At 37.8% G+C, this 15,927-nt stretch overlaps 1 non-coding gene across 1 annotated transcript; it reads right to left on the reverse strand.

The window, feature by feature from the left end:
• Nucleotides 1–11,685: 11,685 nt before the first annotated feature.
• On the reverse strand, nt 11,686–11,792 carry LOC113000580 (small nucleolar RNA R71). Its single transcript, XR_003265913.1, has one exon. It is a non-coding gene; the product is annotated as a small nucleolar RNA R71 (small nucleolar RNA).
• Nucleotides 11,793–15,927: the final 4,135 nt, after the last annotated feature.

Below are 15,927 nucleotides of genomic sequence, written 5' to 3' on the forward strand. Positions count from 1 at the left end.
GATTTCTCATTCTTAATTGAATTGACTAAATAACTAAAGTGAAACTAAGGCTAAAATCAACTCGCCTAGTCAAGCTCGTCCATAAAAATAGGTTTTTGAAGTTTGTCATTTCAATTTCTTACTAAGTAAAATGGATCATTTTCAAGGTCCAACGCCTTAAAATGATCACCTTTTAGGTAAAAAGAATCACTTGATAAGAAAGAACTACGTAGGTCTGATTTTCTCATCCCAATTGAGGAATATGTAGGAGCAAAGGGAAACACCCTTGTCGACCACAAAAAGAGAAAAAAAAATATAAAAAGGGTATAAAGGATATAAGGACATAAAAGGGAACGTAAAAATCAAAGTCATGTTTGCACATTCGATTAAAGGCTGCCGTCCCTTGGGACGGACGTGTGGGGTGCTAATACCTTCCCTGCGTGTAAATATAACTCTCGAGCCTTTCACTTAAAAGTTCGTAGATCGCGTCTTTTCCGGTTTTTCCGACGTTTTCCTCAAATAAACGTTGGTGGCGACTCCGCGCGTATTCCTTTCGTGGAACACGCATCCCGCGAGTCACGCGTCGCCCTCCTGCCGAAGGGTAGGTAGTGACACAAATAAACATTAAAAATGCAGTATCTAGGAAGTGATCCTAGGTCGTCTCCCAACGAGCAATGGTCAACCAAATGTTCATAACAGATAGAAGGAGAATAGTAAAATTCTTGGAGCCAGAGCATCCATCAGATCAACCTAGGCTTTGAATCAGCCTTCTTCAACAAGTACTTTAGAGCTGCATGGTCAGTATAAACAATAATGCGAGTACCAAGCAAATAAGAACAAAATTTTTCAAGAGCAAAAACTATGGCCAGTAGCTCTTTCTCAGTAGTAATAAAATTCGCTTGGGCAGCATCTAAAGTCCTAGAAGCATAATATATCACCCTGGGCAATTTATCAATTTTCTGAGCAAGGACAGCCCCTAATGCATAATTTGATGCATCACACATAAGCTCAAAAGGGGTTGTCCAGTTGGGTGCTTGGATGATGGGGGTGGTAGTCAGTGCTCTTTTGAGGCAATCAAAAGCCTATTTGCATTTATCATTAAAGTCAAACTCCACCTCCTTTTGCAACAAGTTGGATAGTGGAAGGGCTACTTTGCTAAAATCTTTTATAAAGCGCTTGTAGAATCCTGCATGATCAAGAAAAGATCGCATCTCTCGCACGCAAAAGGGGTAAGGAAATTGTGAAATAACAGAAATTTTTGCAGGATCTACTTCAATGCCCTTATTGGAAATAATGTGGCCTAAAACTATACCTTGCTCAACCATAAAATGACATTTTTCAAAATTTAGAACAAGGTTAGTTTCAGTGCATCTATTCAAATCCTTTTCCAGACTATCCAAACAAATATCAAAAGAGGATCCATATACAGTGAAATCATCCATAAACACCTCTATGCAATTTTCTAAAAAATCACTAAAAATACTGATCATGCACCGCTGGAAGGTACCAGGGGCATTGCACAGGCCGAAAGGCATCCTCCTATAGGAAAAAGTGCCGAAGGGGCAGGTGAATGTGGTTTTTTCCTGATCCTCAGGAGCAATAGTGATTTGCATATAACCAGAAAAACCATCAAGTAAACAGTAGTGAGATTTACCTGCCAGGCGTTCAAGCATGTTGTCAATGAATGGCAAGGGAAAATGGTCCCTTTTGGTAACCTGGTTCAGCCTCCTATTGTTGATGCAGACTCTCCAACTGTTCTGCACCCGAGTAGGAATCAGCTCCTCCTTCTCATTTTTTATGACGGTGAGGCCGGTTTTCTTCGGGACTACCTGGACGGGACTCACCCATTGGCTGTCGGAGATAGGATAAATGATTCCAGCTTGCAAAAGCTTGGTTACCTCCTTCTTCACTACATCAAGAATCACCGGGTTGAGTCTTCTCTGTGGCTGCCTTACTAGTTTAGCCCCATCTTCTAAATTTATTCGATGCATACATGTGGATGTGCTAATACCAGGAATGTCCACTAGGGTCCAGCCTATAGCCTTCTTATGCTTCTTGAGAGCAGATAACAGCTTCTCCTCTTACTCATCAGCAAGGGAGGCAGATATAATTGCGGGAAAACTTTTGCTATCATCCAAGTAAGCATATTTTAAATTTGATGGCAGAGGCTTCAATTCTGGTGTGGGCGGCTGGATAGTGGTAGAAAGAGATGGTTTCTCAGCCTATACCTCATAAAGAAAGTCAGAGGTATGTGTACTTCCTGAAACATGGTTAATTCTATCTGACTCTAGAAAATCAATCTGAAGAGGTAAAACATCACCAAACATGTAATCAATATCAATTTCAGATTCACTCTCAGCATCAAATTCAGACATATGATCAAGTAAAAATTCAGATTCAATGCATGAAGAGTGACAGGCATGCAGATTAGAAAGAAGATCAGTCATGTGTATTCATCAACAATATGGTCAATTATTTCAGCACGAAATATAGAAAGATCTTCAGATGGGTGTTTCATAGCATCAAGAATATTAAAATGAACAGTTATATCACCAAACTCCATAGATAGTGTGCCGGCATAAACATCTATCTTAGTTCTAGCAGTTTTCATAAAAGGTCTGCCTAGAATGATGGGAACTGATCCTTGAGAAAATCCTTCCTCCATATTCAAAATATAAAAATCAACAGGGAAAATCAGTTCACCACCTCTAACTAAGACATCCTCTATGAAACCAGCAGGATAGGCAACACTTCTATTAGCTAAATGAATTACCACATCAATTGACTGCAAAGGACCAAGAGATAGAGAATTAAAAATAGACAGAGGCATAACACTAACAGAAGCTCCTAAATCTAGCATGGCATTGTCAAACTTACTGTTCCCTATAATACAAGGTATGCTGAATGTACCTGGATCTTTACATTTTTCAGGGATTTGGGGAACAAATTTACTAATCAATGCGGAGACATTTCTGCCCATACTAATTCTTTCACTTCCTTTAAGCTTCCGCTTATTAGTGCACAACTACTTCAAGAATTTAGCATATCTTGGAATTTGCTTTATTGCATCCAGCAGAGGTATGTTTACTTCTACTTTTCTAAATGTTTCCAAGATCTCCTTCTCTGCCTCTTCCATTTTTTTGTTGGAAATTGCTCTTGGAGGGAATGGAAGAGGGATATGTTGCTTCTTTAAATCAGAATTACCAGTGGAAGATTCACCTGCATAGAAATTGTTAGGTAACTTACTCTTTAAATTTTTGTCATCATCTTTTTCTGGAGTAGAGTGAAGTTGGGCAGGTTCATTTGCAGATGAGGAAGATGTTGCTGGTTGAGGTCCTTGACACTGCTTTCCCGACCTCAATGTAATGGCACTCACATTTTTGGGATTCTGGACAGATTGAGAAGGTAATTTGTCAGAATTCTGGGACTGTTGTTGATTTAACTGTGTAGCTAATTGTCCCATCTGATTAGTTAAGCTATGAATGGAGGCTTTGGTCTCTTGTTGAAACTACATGTTTTGCATAGTCATTTGCCTCACAAGTTCTTCAAGGGAAGGTTGCGAAGGAGCCTCATACTTCTCTCTATGTTACTGAGTCCTTCATAAAAAATATTGGAGAAGAAGCAACTCAGAAATCTGGTGGTGAGGGCAACTGGCACATAGTTTCTTAAATCTCTCTAAATATTCATATAAGCTCTCTTCACTGAGTTGCCTAATTCCTGAAATATCTTTTCTGATGGCCGTGGTCCTGGAAGCAGGGAAATTTTTTTCTAAGAATACTCTCTTGAGGTCATCCCAGCTCGTGATTGACCTTGGAGCAAGGTAATATAGCCAGTCCTTTGCCACTCCCTCTAAAGAATGAGGAAAAGCCTTCAAAAATATGTGATCCTCCTAGACATCTGGGGGTTTCATGGTGGAGCAGACAATATGGAATTCTTTCAAATGTTTGTGCGGGTCTTCACCTACAAGGCCATGAAACTTTGGAAGCAAATGGATCAGTCCAGTTTTAAGAACATATGGGACATCCTCATCAGGGTATTGGATGCACAAGCTTTCATAGGTGAAATCAGGTGCAGCCATTTCCCATAGAGTCCTCTCACGGGGTGGAGGTTGGGCCATGTTCTCAAAATGCTCAAAATCAGGATGTTCAAAATTACCAACCACAAAATGCTCAGTCTCACCAATAACAGAATGCTTAGGATGCTCAAAAGGTACAAAATGATGCCTAACTAATCTATGAAGTGTCCTATCTATCGCAGGATCAAAGGGTTGTAAGTCAGATGGATTGCCTCTAGTCATACACTACATTCAGCATGCACAACTAGTTGCCTTCTTATGCAAGTAACAATGTAGGTTTGAACTACAGCTACCCTCAAATGATATCCAAATGACTTAAAATTTTTTGAGCAACACCCTAAAATCATGAACAGATGGCCCAAAAATTTTCAGGCAAAAATTCAAAGTCTAACTATGGAAACTACCTAAGGAAAGTTTAGAAAAATAAAACAATAAAACTTGAAAAATAAAAAAAAAACTAGTAAACAGGAGATTTGGGCTAGCTAGAGACCTCAGCCGGCCTTCGGCAGGTTGCCACTTAAAAGGAATTTTTTTCTACCCCAAATACATATATAATAATAGTTATTCTGATACCCGGAGCAAAAGTTATGGCCATTTGAAGTTTTGCTAAACACAAGTTCTCAAATTTTTTTTGAATCTCTCAAATCTGGCCACAACAAGTGTTCCTGGTATTTTTACACAAAATATGAGTCAAAAGAACCTACCATACCAAAATTCAGCCAAAAATAACAACCTTAACTATCAAAACAAAAATCGCCAATTAAATTGTCAGCAGCAGTCACTAATTCAGTCGCTAAGGGATTTGCACTACTACTCTGTTTTCCAAATCAGCAAAAGTGGTCGCTAAATCCGTCGCAAAGCACTATTCACAGCAAAACACAAAAACTGAAACAAGGGAAGCGCTGAACAGAAAAACTAAAACAAAACACCACACTAAACAAAATAACAAGACACTAAACAACACTAACGCAACACTAACACAACACTAACACAACACATGAAAGCATAAAACAACTAAACATAAAACACAAATCACTAGCTATTATGAACCTTTGGACACTGCTCCCCGGCAACGGTGCCAAATTTGATCGAGGCCATACCCGAATCAAATAAACATTAAAAATGCAGTATCTAGGAAGTGATCCTAGGTCATCTCCCAACGAGCAATGATCAACCAAACGTTCATAATAGATAGTAGGAAAATAGTAACGAATTCAGGGTTTCAAATTGTAAGAGTGCTAAGGAAATGTGGGACACTCTACAATTAACACATGAAGGAACAACAGATGTTAAAAGATCTAGGATAAACACATTAACTCATGAATATGAACTATTTAGGATGAATGCAAATGAAAGCATTCAAGACATGCAAAAGAGGTTTACACATATAGTAAATCATATTGCAGCCTTAGGGAAAGAGTTTCAAAATGAAGATCTCATAAACAAAGTGTTAAGATGTTTAAGCAGAGAATGGAAACCTAAAGTAACAACCATTACTGAATCAAGAGATTTATCTAACATGACTCTTGCTACTCTATTTGGAAAGTTACAGGAACACGAAATGGAATTATTGAGATTAAGTCAACATGAAGAAAATGACAAGAAAAAGAAGGGAATTGCTCTTAAAGCCTCGTCTTCAATCCAAGAAGAAAGTGATAAGGAAATTGATCTAGATGGAGATGATGATCTTAGCCTTTTTTTAAAAAGGTTCAACAAGTTTCTTAAAGTAAGAGGAAATCAAAGGCGACCCAATTTTAAATCTAAAAGAAGGATAGAAACTTCATTCTCTACTCCAAAGTGCTTTGAGTGCAATCAACCTGGACATCTGAGGGTTGATTGTCCTATCTTCAAGAAAAAGATGGAGAAGTCTGAAAAGAAAAATTTTAGTGAAAAGAAATTGAAGAAAGCATACATCACATGGGATGAAAATGATATGGAATCTTCTGAAGATTCAGAAAATGAAGAGATAAACCTCTGCCTAATGGCTAAAAGTTATGAAAGTGATGAAGAGGTAACATCTTCAAATAACTTATCCATTTCTTTTGATGAATTACAAGATGCATTTGCTTATTTGCATAAAGAGTCAATTAAACTTGCAAAGTTAGTTTCATCTTCTAAGAAAACAATTTCCGATTTAGAAAATGAAATTTCAAAATTAAACAAAGAATTAGATCATCTTAGAAATGAAGTCTCAATTTCTAAATCAAATGAAAAAGTTCATATCTCTACTATTTCTGACAAGAAAATATCTGATTCTTGTAGTTGTTATGAAAAATATGAAAAAGAAATTAAAGAGTTGAAAAACTCACTTGCAAAATTTTCTTATAGTAAAAATAATTTAGATGTCATATTAGGAAAACAAAGATGTGTCTCCAATAAGGCTGGAATGGGATATAAATCTGAAAAACAACAAAAATTTCATAAAAACTTCTCTACTTCCACACAAAAATATAATTCTAGTTATATCACTTGTTTTTACTGTGGAAGAAAAGGGCATGGCATATCTACTTGCTACTTTAAGAAAAACTACAACAACATTAAAATGATATGGGTCCCAAAAGGATCTTCAGTTTACGCTAACACACAAGGACCCAATAAAGTTTGGGTACCTAAGTCAAAAAACTTGATTATATAGGTGTCTTTGAGGAAGGAGTGGTACATAGATAGGGGATGTTCAAAACATATGACTGGAGATGCATCAAAGTTTACACATATCTCTCCCAAGAAAAGCGGGCATGTAACATATGGTGACAACAAAAAAGGTAGAATCGTAGGAGTTGGAAAAATAGGTACAAGTTCTTCAAACTCCATTGAAAATGTTCTACTTGTTGAAGGTCTTAAGCACAGCCTGCTTAGTGTTAGTCAATTATGTGACAAAGGCTATCTAGTATCATTTGATTCTCAAAAATGTCTTATAGAACATAAGCATGACATTAACATAAAGCATGTAGGACATAGAGTCAACAATGTATACATGATAGACTTAAGCCTAAAACTAGATAACAATAATTGTTTTCTTAGCAAAGATGATGATCCATGGTTATGGCATAAAAGAATTGCTCACGTAAACATGGATCACTTAAACAAATTAATTTCAAAAGATTTAGTAGTTGGTTTGCCTAAATTGAAATTTGAAAAAGATAAACTATGTGATGCATGTCAAAAGGGTAAACAAACTAGAGTCTCATTCAAACCTAAAAATATTGTTTCAACCACTCAACCCTTACAATTATTGCATATGGATTTATTTGGTCCATCTAGAACCATGAGTTTTGGAGGAAATTACTATGCTCTTGTTATAGTTGATGATTTCTCTAGATATACTTGGACATTATTCATTACTCATAAAAGTGATGCATTACAAGCATTTAGAAAACTTGCTAAAGTTATACGAAACAAGAAAAATCTTAAGATTGCATCCATTAGAAGTGATCATGGGGGTGAATTTGAAAACAAAGATTTTGAATCATTTTGTTAAGAACATGGTATTGAACATAATTTTTCTGCACCTTGAACCCCTCAACAAAATGGAGTTGTTGAGAGGAAAAATAGGTCATTGGAAGAAATTGCTAGAACTTTATTAAATGATACTTTTCTTCCAAAATATTTTTGGGCTGAAGCTGTCAATACTGCATGTTACATCATGAATAGGGCCTTAATAAGACCCATTTTAAAGAAAACCCCATATGAGTTATATAATGGTAGAAAACCCAACATCTCACATCTACATGTTTTTGGTTGCAAATGTTTTGTACTTAATAATGGTAAAGATAATCTAGGAAAATTTGATGCAAAATCTGATGAAGGCATCTTTCTTGGATATTCATTGCAAAGCAAAGCATATATAATATATAACAAAAGAACTATGAATATTGAGGAATCCATTCATGTTACTTTTGATGAATCTAATGCTATCTTGTCAAGAAAGAATATGCTAGATGATATTGCAGAATCTTTAGAACAAATTCATATTCATGGACAAGATTCTAAAGGAAAAGGGAAAGGAAGCAATGAAGATCCTCCAGAAGAAGCCAAATCAAATAATGAACTCCCAAAAGAATGGAAAGTCTCAAAAGATCATCCCCTCGACAACATTATTGGTGATATCTCAAAAGGGGGTAACAACTAGACATTCTCTTAAAGAATTATGCAATAATATGGATTTTGTATCTATGATTGAACCTAAAAATATAAAAGAAGCCATAATATATGGTAATTGGATAATTGTCATGCAAGAAGAACTGAATCAATTTGAAAGAAACAATGTGTGGGATAGAGAAACCTAAAAATTATCCCATCATAGGAACAAAATGGGTATTTAGAAATAAGTTAGATGAACATGGAACAATCATTAGAAATAAGGCTAGATTAGTTACAAAAGGATATAATCAAGAAGAACGTATAGATTATGAAGAAACATATGCTCCATTTGCTAGATTAGAAGCCATAAGAATGCTCTTAGCATATGCATCCATAATGAATTTTAAGCTTTATCAAATGGATGTTAAAAGTGCTTTTCTAAATGGCTTAATTCAAGAAGAAGTATATGTTGAACAACCACCAAGTTTTGAAATATTGGATAAGCCAAATCATGTCTTTAAATTGAAAATGGCTTTATATGGCTTGGTACAAGCGTCTAAGTAAGTTCCTTTTAGAAAAGGACTTTTCTAGAGGAAAAGTGGATACTACCCTTTTTATAAACAGAAAATCACATGATATTTTATTAGTTCAAATTTATGTTGATGACATTATTTTTGGATCCACTAATGAATTGTTGTGCAAGGAATTCTTCCATGACATGCAAAGTGAGTTTGAAATGTCAATGATGGGAGAACTTAACTTCTTTCTTGGATTGCAAATTAAACAAACTAAGGATGATATCTTTGTCAATCAATCCAAGTATTGCAAAGAGTTAATCCCCAAATTCGACATGGAAAATGCTAAGCACATGGCTACACCAATGAGCATTGCTTGCTATCTAGATAAAGATAAAACCGGTCAGTCAATAGATGTTAAGCAATATCGAGGTATGATCGGATCACTTCTTTATTTATCTGCTAGCAGACTTGATATAATGTTTAGTGTATGTATGTTTGCTAGATTTCAATCAAATCCTAAACAATCACATCTTAGTGCTGTTAAAAGAATCATAAGATATTTAGTAAGCACTATGAACATAGGTTTGTGGTATCCTAGAAATTCCACATGCACCTTAATTGGATATTCTGATTCAGACTTTACCGGTTCTAAAACAGATAGAAAGAGCACAAGTGGAACTTGTCAGTTGTGGACTTGAAGAGGGCAAATAAAGCAGCGCTTACCTTAGTTAATTTCTAATTAGGAAATTTCGCAATTTTATTTTATGTTGTTCAGTGTTTATTTCGTTTTGGGCCAGAGTATTGTAATAGGGCCCAGTGACTTTGAGTGACTCTTTTTAAATAGCTACCTTGGGATTTGTGCAAGGCATTCTGTTATGCTATTTTCATTATTCAGAGCTTTGGTTTTAGGTTTTCACGTTTTTCTGTTCCCTTGTTACAATTTTCATTCTTAATGCAAATTTCCGTTTTCTGCTTCTAATTACGAGTTCATTCGTGCTTCTTCTTCTACTTTCATTTACGTTTCTGTTTCATGTTTCATTTGCATTTTCTGTTTGAATCCATGGAAGGCTAGATTTTCTGGTGTTGTTTCCTTTTGAGGACGGAGCCCAACTCTCTTTAAGGTTTCGCTTGTAATGTGATTTCCTGGCAGTTTTCCCTTCACCAGTTATCCTAATTTCGTGAATATTAATCAGTGCACGCTTCGTGTTTGATTAATTGCCTCTGAGCCTAACTTGCGTTCATGCTTAATGGACGAAGGGCTAACTGGTGTATGTGGTGCCTAATCACGTATTGAAAACCCTAAGTTGATTTTCGCTTAGTAAATTGAAATAGGGTTGGATTAAGTGGTTGACTGTTAGGGACGAATTCTCCATAACCCAGGATAAGAGAATGGCTTCTGAATCAGAGGAAACAACCCGTTTTTAATATTAGTAGTTTCATATTCCAGTTTACTTGTTCTGCTCTTTAATTACCAAACAACCAAACCCCCCCCCCCAATCGTTACTGTCACTGCAAGTATATTATGAACATTTGGTTTGTTACTGCTCGTTGGGAAACGACCTAGGATCACTTCCTAGTTACTGCATTTTCATGTTTATTTGATTCGGGTACGGCCTCGATCAAATTTGGCGCCATTGCCGGGGAGCAGTGTCCAAAGGTTCATAATAGCTAGCTAGTGTTGTGTGTTTAATCCTTTCGTGTTTTATGTTTAAATTGTTAGTATTGTGTTAGTATGTGTGTTAGTGTTGTTTAGTGTCCTGGTATTTTGTTTAATGTGTGTTCTGTTTCAGTTTTCCCATTAAGCGTTTCCCCTGTTTCAGTCTTGGGTGTTTTGCTGTGAAGATTGTGCTTGCGGCAAAAACAGAGTAGTAGTAGAAATCAATTAGAGACGGATTTTAGCGACCACCCATGCTGAATTATCTGAGATTTTTTGTTTTAGTAGCTAGGGTTGTTATTTTTGGCTGAATTTTTTTGTGGTAACTTCTTTTAATCCATTTTGTGTGGGAAAAATAGCTAGAGCCTTTAGTTTGGTCTGATTTGAAAGTTCCAAAAAACTAGCAAATTTTGTGTTTGTCAAAACTTCAAACGGCCATAACTTTTGCTCCGGTTATCAGAATCGCAATTATTATATATGCATTTGCGGTAGAAAAAAATTTCCAGCCGCCCTGGCTGAGGTCTCCATCGTCCAAAAAAAAGCGATTCTGTCATAAGTTTTTTCATTTTTCAAGTTTTATTCACTTATTTTTCTTAACCTACCATTTTTAGCTTTCATAGTTAGACTTTGAATTTTTGTCTGAAAGTTTTTGTGCTATCTTCTCATCATTTTATAGGGTTGCTCACAAAATTTCAAGTCATTTGGATATCATTTGAGGGTAGCTGTAGTTCAAACCTAAACCTTTATTTACATGACAAGGCAACTAGTTGTGTGCATGCTGAATGTAGTGTATGACTAAAGGCAATCCATCTGACTTACAACCCTTTGATCCTGAGATACATAGGACATTTCATAGATTAGTTAGGCATCATTTTATACCTTTTGATCATTCTGAGCATTCCATAACTGGTGAATCTGTGCATTCTGTTATTGGTGATTTTGAACATCCTGATCTTGAGCATTATAATTTTGAGCATTCTGATTTTGCACATTCTGAGAACATGGCACAACCTCCACCTCGTGAGAGGACTCTAAGGGAAATGGCTGCACCTGATTTCACCTACGAAAGCTTGTGCATCCAATACCCTGATGAGGATGTCCCATATGTTCTTAAAACTGGACTGATTCATTTGCTTCCAAAGTTTCATGGCCTTGCAGGTGAAGACCCGCACAAACATTTGAAAGAATTTCACATTGTCTGCTCCACCATGAAACCCCCAGATGTCCAAGAGGATCACATATTTATGAAGGCTTTTCCTCATTCATTAGAGGGAGTGGCAAAGGACTGGCTGTATTACCTTGCTCCAAGGTCCATCACGAGTTGGGATGACCTTAAGAGAGTATTCTTAGAAAAAAAATTCCCTGCTTCCAGGACCACAGCCATCAGGAAGGATATCTCAGGTATTAGACAACTCAGTGGAGAGAGCCTGTATGAGTACTGGGAGAGATTTAAGAAACTATGTGCTAGTTGCCCCCACCATCAAATTTCAGAACAGCTTCTTCTCCAATATTTTTATGAAGGACTCAGTAATATGGAGAGAAGTATGATAGATGCTGCCAGTGGTGGAGCCCTTGGAGACATGACTCTTGCTGAAGCCAAAAATTTAATTGAGAAGATGGCCTCCAACTCCCAGCAGTTTAGCGCCAGAAATGATGCCATAGTCATTAGAGGAGTGCATGAGGTAGCTACAAACCCATCTGCATCATCTGAAACTAAGAAGCTTGAAGGCAAACTGGATGCATTGGTTAACTTGGTAACCCAGCTGGCCTTGAATCAGAAATCTGTACCTGTCGAAAGGGTTTGTGGTTTGTGCTCCTCTGCTGACCACCATACAGACCTTTGCCCTTCCATGCAGCAACCTGGAGCAATTGAGCAGCCTGAAGCTTATGCTGCAAATATTTACAATAGACCTCCTCAACCTCAGCAGCAAAATCAACCACAGCAGAACAATTATGACCTCTCCAGCAACAGATACAACCCTGGATGGAGGAATCACCCTAACCTCAGATGGTCCAGCCCTCAGCAACAACAACAGCAGCCTGCTCCTTCCTTCCAAAATGCTGCTGGCCCAAGCAGACCATACATTCCTCCACCAATCCAACAACAGGAACAACCCCAGAAACAACCAACAGTTGAGGCCCCTCCACAACCTTCCCTTGAAGAACTTGTGAGGCAAATGACTATGCAGAACATGCAGTTTCAGCAAGAGACCAGAGCCTCCATTCAGAGCTTAACCAATCAGATGGGACAATTGGCTACCCAATTGAATCAACAACAGTCCCAGAATTCTGACAAGCTGCCTTCTCAAGCTGTCCAAAATCCCAAAAATGTCAGTGCCATTTCATTGAGGTCGGGAAAGCAGTGTCAAGGACCTCAACCCGTATCTTCTTCCTCATCTGCAAATGAACCTGCCAAACTTCACTCTATTCCAGAAAAAGGTGATGACAAAAATTTACCTAACAATTTCTGTGTAGGTGAATCTTCTTCCACAGGTAATTCTGATTTGCAGAAGCAGCACATTCCCCCTCTTCCATTCCCTCCAAGAGCAGTTTCCAACAAAAAAATGGAAGAGGCAGAGAAAGAGATCTTGGAAACGTTTAGAAAGGTAGAGGTAAACATACCTCTGTTGGATGCAATAAAGCAAATTCCAAGATATGCCAAATTCTTGAAGGAGCTGTGCACTAATAAGCGGAAGCTTAAAGGAAGTGAACAAATTAGCATGGGCAGAAATGTCTCCGCATTGATTGGTAAATCTGTTCCTCAAATTCCTGAAAAATGCAAAGATCCAGGTACATTCAGCATACCTTGTATTATAGGGAATAGTAAGTTTGACAATGCCATGCTAGATTTAGGAGCTTCTGTTAGTGTTATGCCTCTGTCGATTTTTAATTCTCTATCTCTAGGTCCCTTGCAGTCAACTGATGTGGTAATTCATTTAGCTAATAGAAGTGTTGCCTATCCTATTGGTTTCATAGAAGATGTCTTAGTTAGAGTTGGTGAATTGATTTTCCCTGTTGATTTTTATATCTTGAATATGGAAGATGGATTTTCTCAAGGATCAGTTCCCATCATTCTAGGCAGACCCTTTATGAAAACTGCTAGAACTAAGATAGATGTTTATGTAGGCACACTGTCTATGGAATTTGGTGACATAACTGTTCATTTTAATATTTTGGATGCTATGAAATACCCATCTGAAGATCTTTCTGTATTTCGTGCTGAAATAATTGACCATGTTGTTGATGAATACATTACTGATCTTTATTCTAATCTGCATGCCTCTCACTCTTCATGCATTGAGTCTGAAATTGTACTTGATCATATGTCTGAATTTGATGCTGAGAGTGAATCTGAGAGTGATATTGATTGCATGTCTGATGGTGGTGTTTTACCTCTCGAAATTGATTTTATAGAGTCAGATAGGACTAACCATGTTTCAGGAAGTACACATACCTCTGACTTTCTTTATGAGGTAAAGGCTGAGAAACCATCTCCTTCTACCACTGTCCAGCCGACCACACCAGAATTGAAGCCCCTGCCATCAAATTTAAAATACGCTTACTTGGATGATAGTAAGAGTTTTCCAGTGATTATATCTGCCTCCCTTGCTGATGAGCAAGAGGAGAAGTTGTTGTCAGTTCTCAAGAAGCATAAGAAGGCTATAGGCTGGACCCTGGCGGACATTCCTGGTATTAGCCCATCCACATGTATGCATCGAATAAATTTAGAGGATGGAGCTAAACCAGTAAGACAGCCACAGAGAAGACTCAACCCGGTGATTCTTGATGTAGTGAAGAAGGAGATAACCAAGCTTTTGCAAGCTGGAATCATTTATCCTATCTCCGATAGCCAATGGGTGAGTCCCGTCCAGGTAGTCCCGAAGAAGACTGGCCTCACAGTGATCAGAAATGAGAAGGAGGAGCTGATTCCTACTCGGGTGCAGAACAGTTGGAGAGTCTGCATTGACTATAGGAGGCTGAACCAGGTTACCAAAAAGGACCATTTTCCCCTGCCATTCATTGACCAGATGCTTGAACGCCTGGCAGGTAAATCCCACTACTGTTTCCTTGATGGTTTTTCTGGTTATATGCAAATTACTATTGCTCCTGAGGATCAGGAAAAGACCACATTCACCTGCCCCTTCGACACTTTTGCTTATAGGAGGATGCCTTTCGGCCTGTGCAATGCCCCTGGTACCTTCCAGCGGTGCATGATTAGTATTTTCAGTGATTTTTTAGAAAATTGCATAGAGGTGTTTATGGATGATTTCATTGTATATGGATCCTCTTTTGATGGTTGTTTGAATAGTTTGGAAAAAGTTTTGAATAGATGCATTGAAACTAACCTTGTTCTAAATTTTGAAAAATGTCATTTTATGGTTGAGCAAGGTATAGTTTTAGGCCACATTATTTCCAATAAGGGTATTGAAGTAGATCCTGCAAAAATTTCTGTTATTTCACAATTGCCTTACGCCTCTTGTGTGCGAGAGGTGCGATCTTTTCTTGGTCATGCAGGATTCTACAGGCGCTTTATAAGGGATTTTAGCAAAGTAGCCCTTCCACTGTCCAACTTGTTGCAAAAGGAGGTGGAGTTTGACTTTAATGACAGATGCAAAGAGGCTTTTGATTGCCTCAAAAGAGCGTTGACTACCACCCCCATCATCCAGGCACCTGATTGGACAGCCCCTTTTGAGCTTATGTGTGATGCATCAAATTATGCATTGGGGGCTGTCCTTGCTCAGAAAATTGATAAATTGCCCAGGGTGATATATTATGCTTCTAGGACTTTAGATGCTGCCCAAGCAAATTATACTACTACTGAGAAAGAGCTTCTAGCCATAGTTTTTGCTCTTGAAAAATTTTGATCTTATTTGCTTGGTACTCGCATTATTGTTTATACTGACCATGCAGCTCTAAAGTACTTGTTGAAGAAGGCTGATTCTAAGCCTAGGTTGATCCGATGGATGCTCTGGCTCCAAGAGTTTGACTTGGAGATCCGTGATAGGAGCGGAACACAAAATCTAGTTGCTGATCATTTGAGTCAGATCGAACGTGTCTCTGATGCAGATTCACCTATTCGGGATGATTTCCCGGATGATCATTTGTATATATTGTATAGTATTTCTGACTCTCTTTCTACTCCCTGGTTTGCTAACATTGTCAATTATTTAGTTGCCTCTGTTTTTCCTCCCTTAGCATCTAAGGCCCAAAAAGATAAAATTAAAAGTGATGCTAAGCATTTTATTTGGGATGACCCCTACTTGTGGAAATTGTGCAGTGATCAGGTCATTAGACGGTGCATTCCAGATCATGAGACTGACTCAGTCCTGCAGTTCTGTCATTCTTCCGCACCGGGAGGTCATCTGGGTGTTCAAAGGACAGCTCGCAAAGTGCTTGATTGTGGTTTTTATTGGCCCACCATCTTTAAAGATGCGTGGAAGATCTGCAGCACTTGTGAGCAGTGTCAGAGAGCAGGAAATACACTTACATGGAGACAACAAATGCCTCAGCAGCCTATGCTATTCTGTGAGGTGTTTGATGTCTGGGGTATAGATTTCATGGGTCCTTTTCCTGTCTTTTTTGGTTATGTTTACATTCTCCTTGTAGTTGACTATGTTTCA

The sequence above is a fragment of the Glycine max genome, chromosome 19 (assembly GCF_000004515.6).
Source record: "Glycine max cultivar Williams 82 chromosome 19, Glycine_max_v4.0, whole genome shotgun sequence".
In the NCBI taxonomy this organism is placed as follows: domain Eukaryota; kingdom Viridiplantae; phylum Streptophyta; class Magnoliopsida; order Fabales; family Fabaceae; genus Glycine; species Glycine max.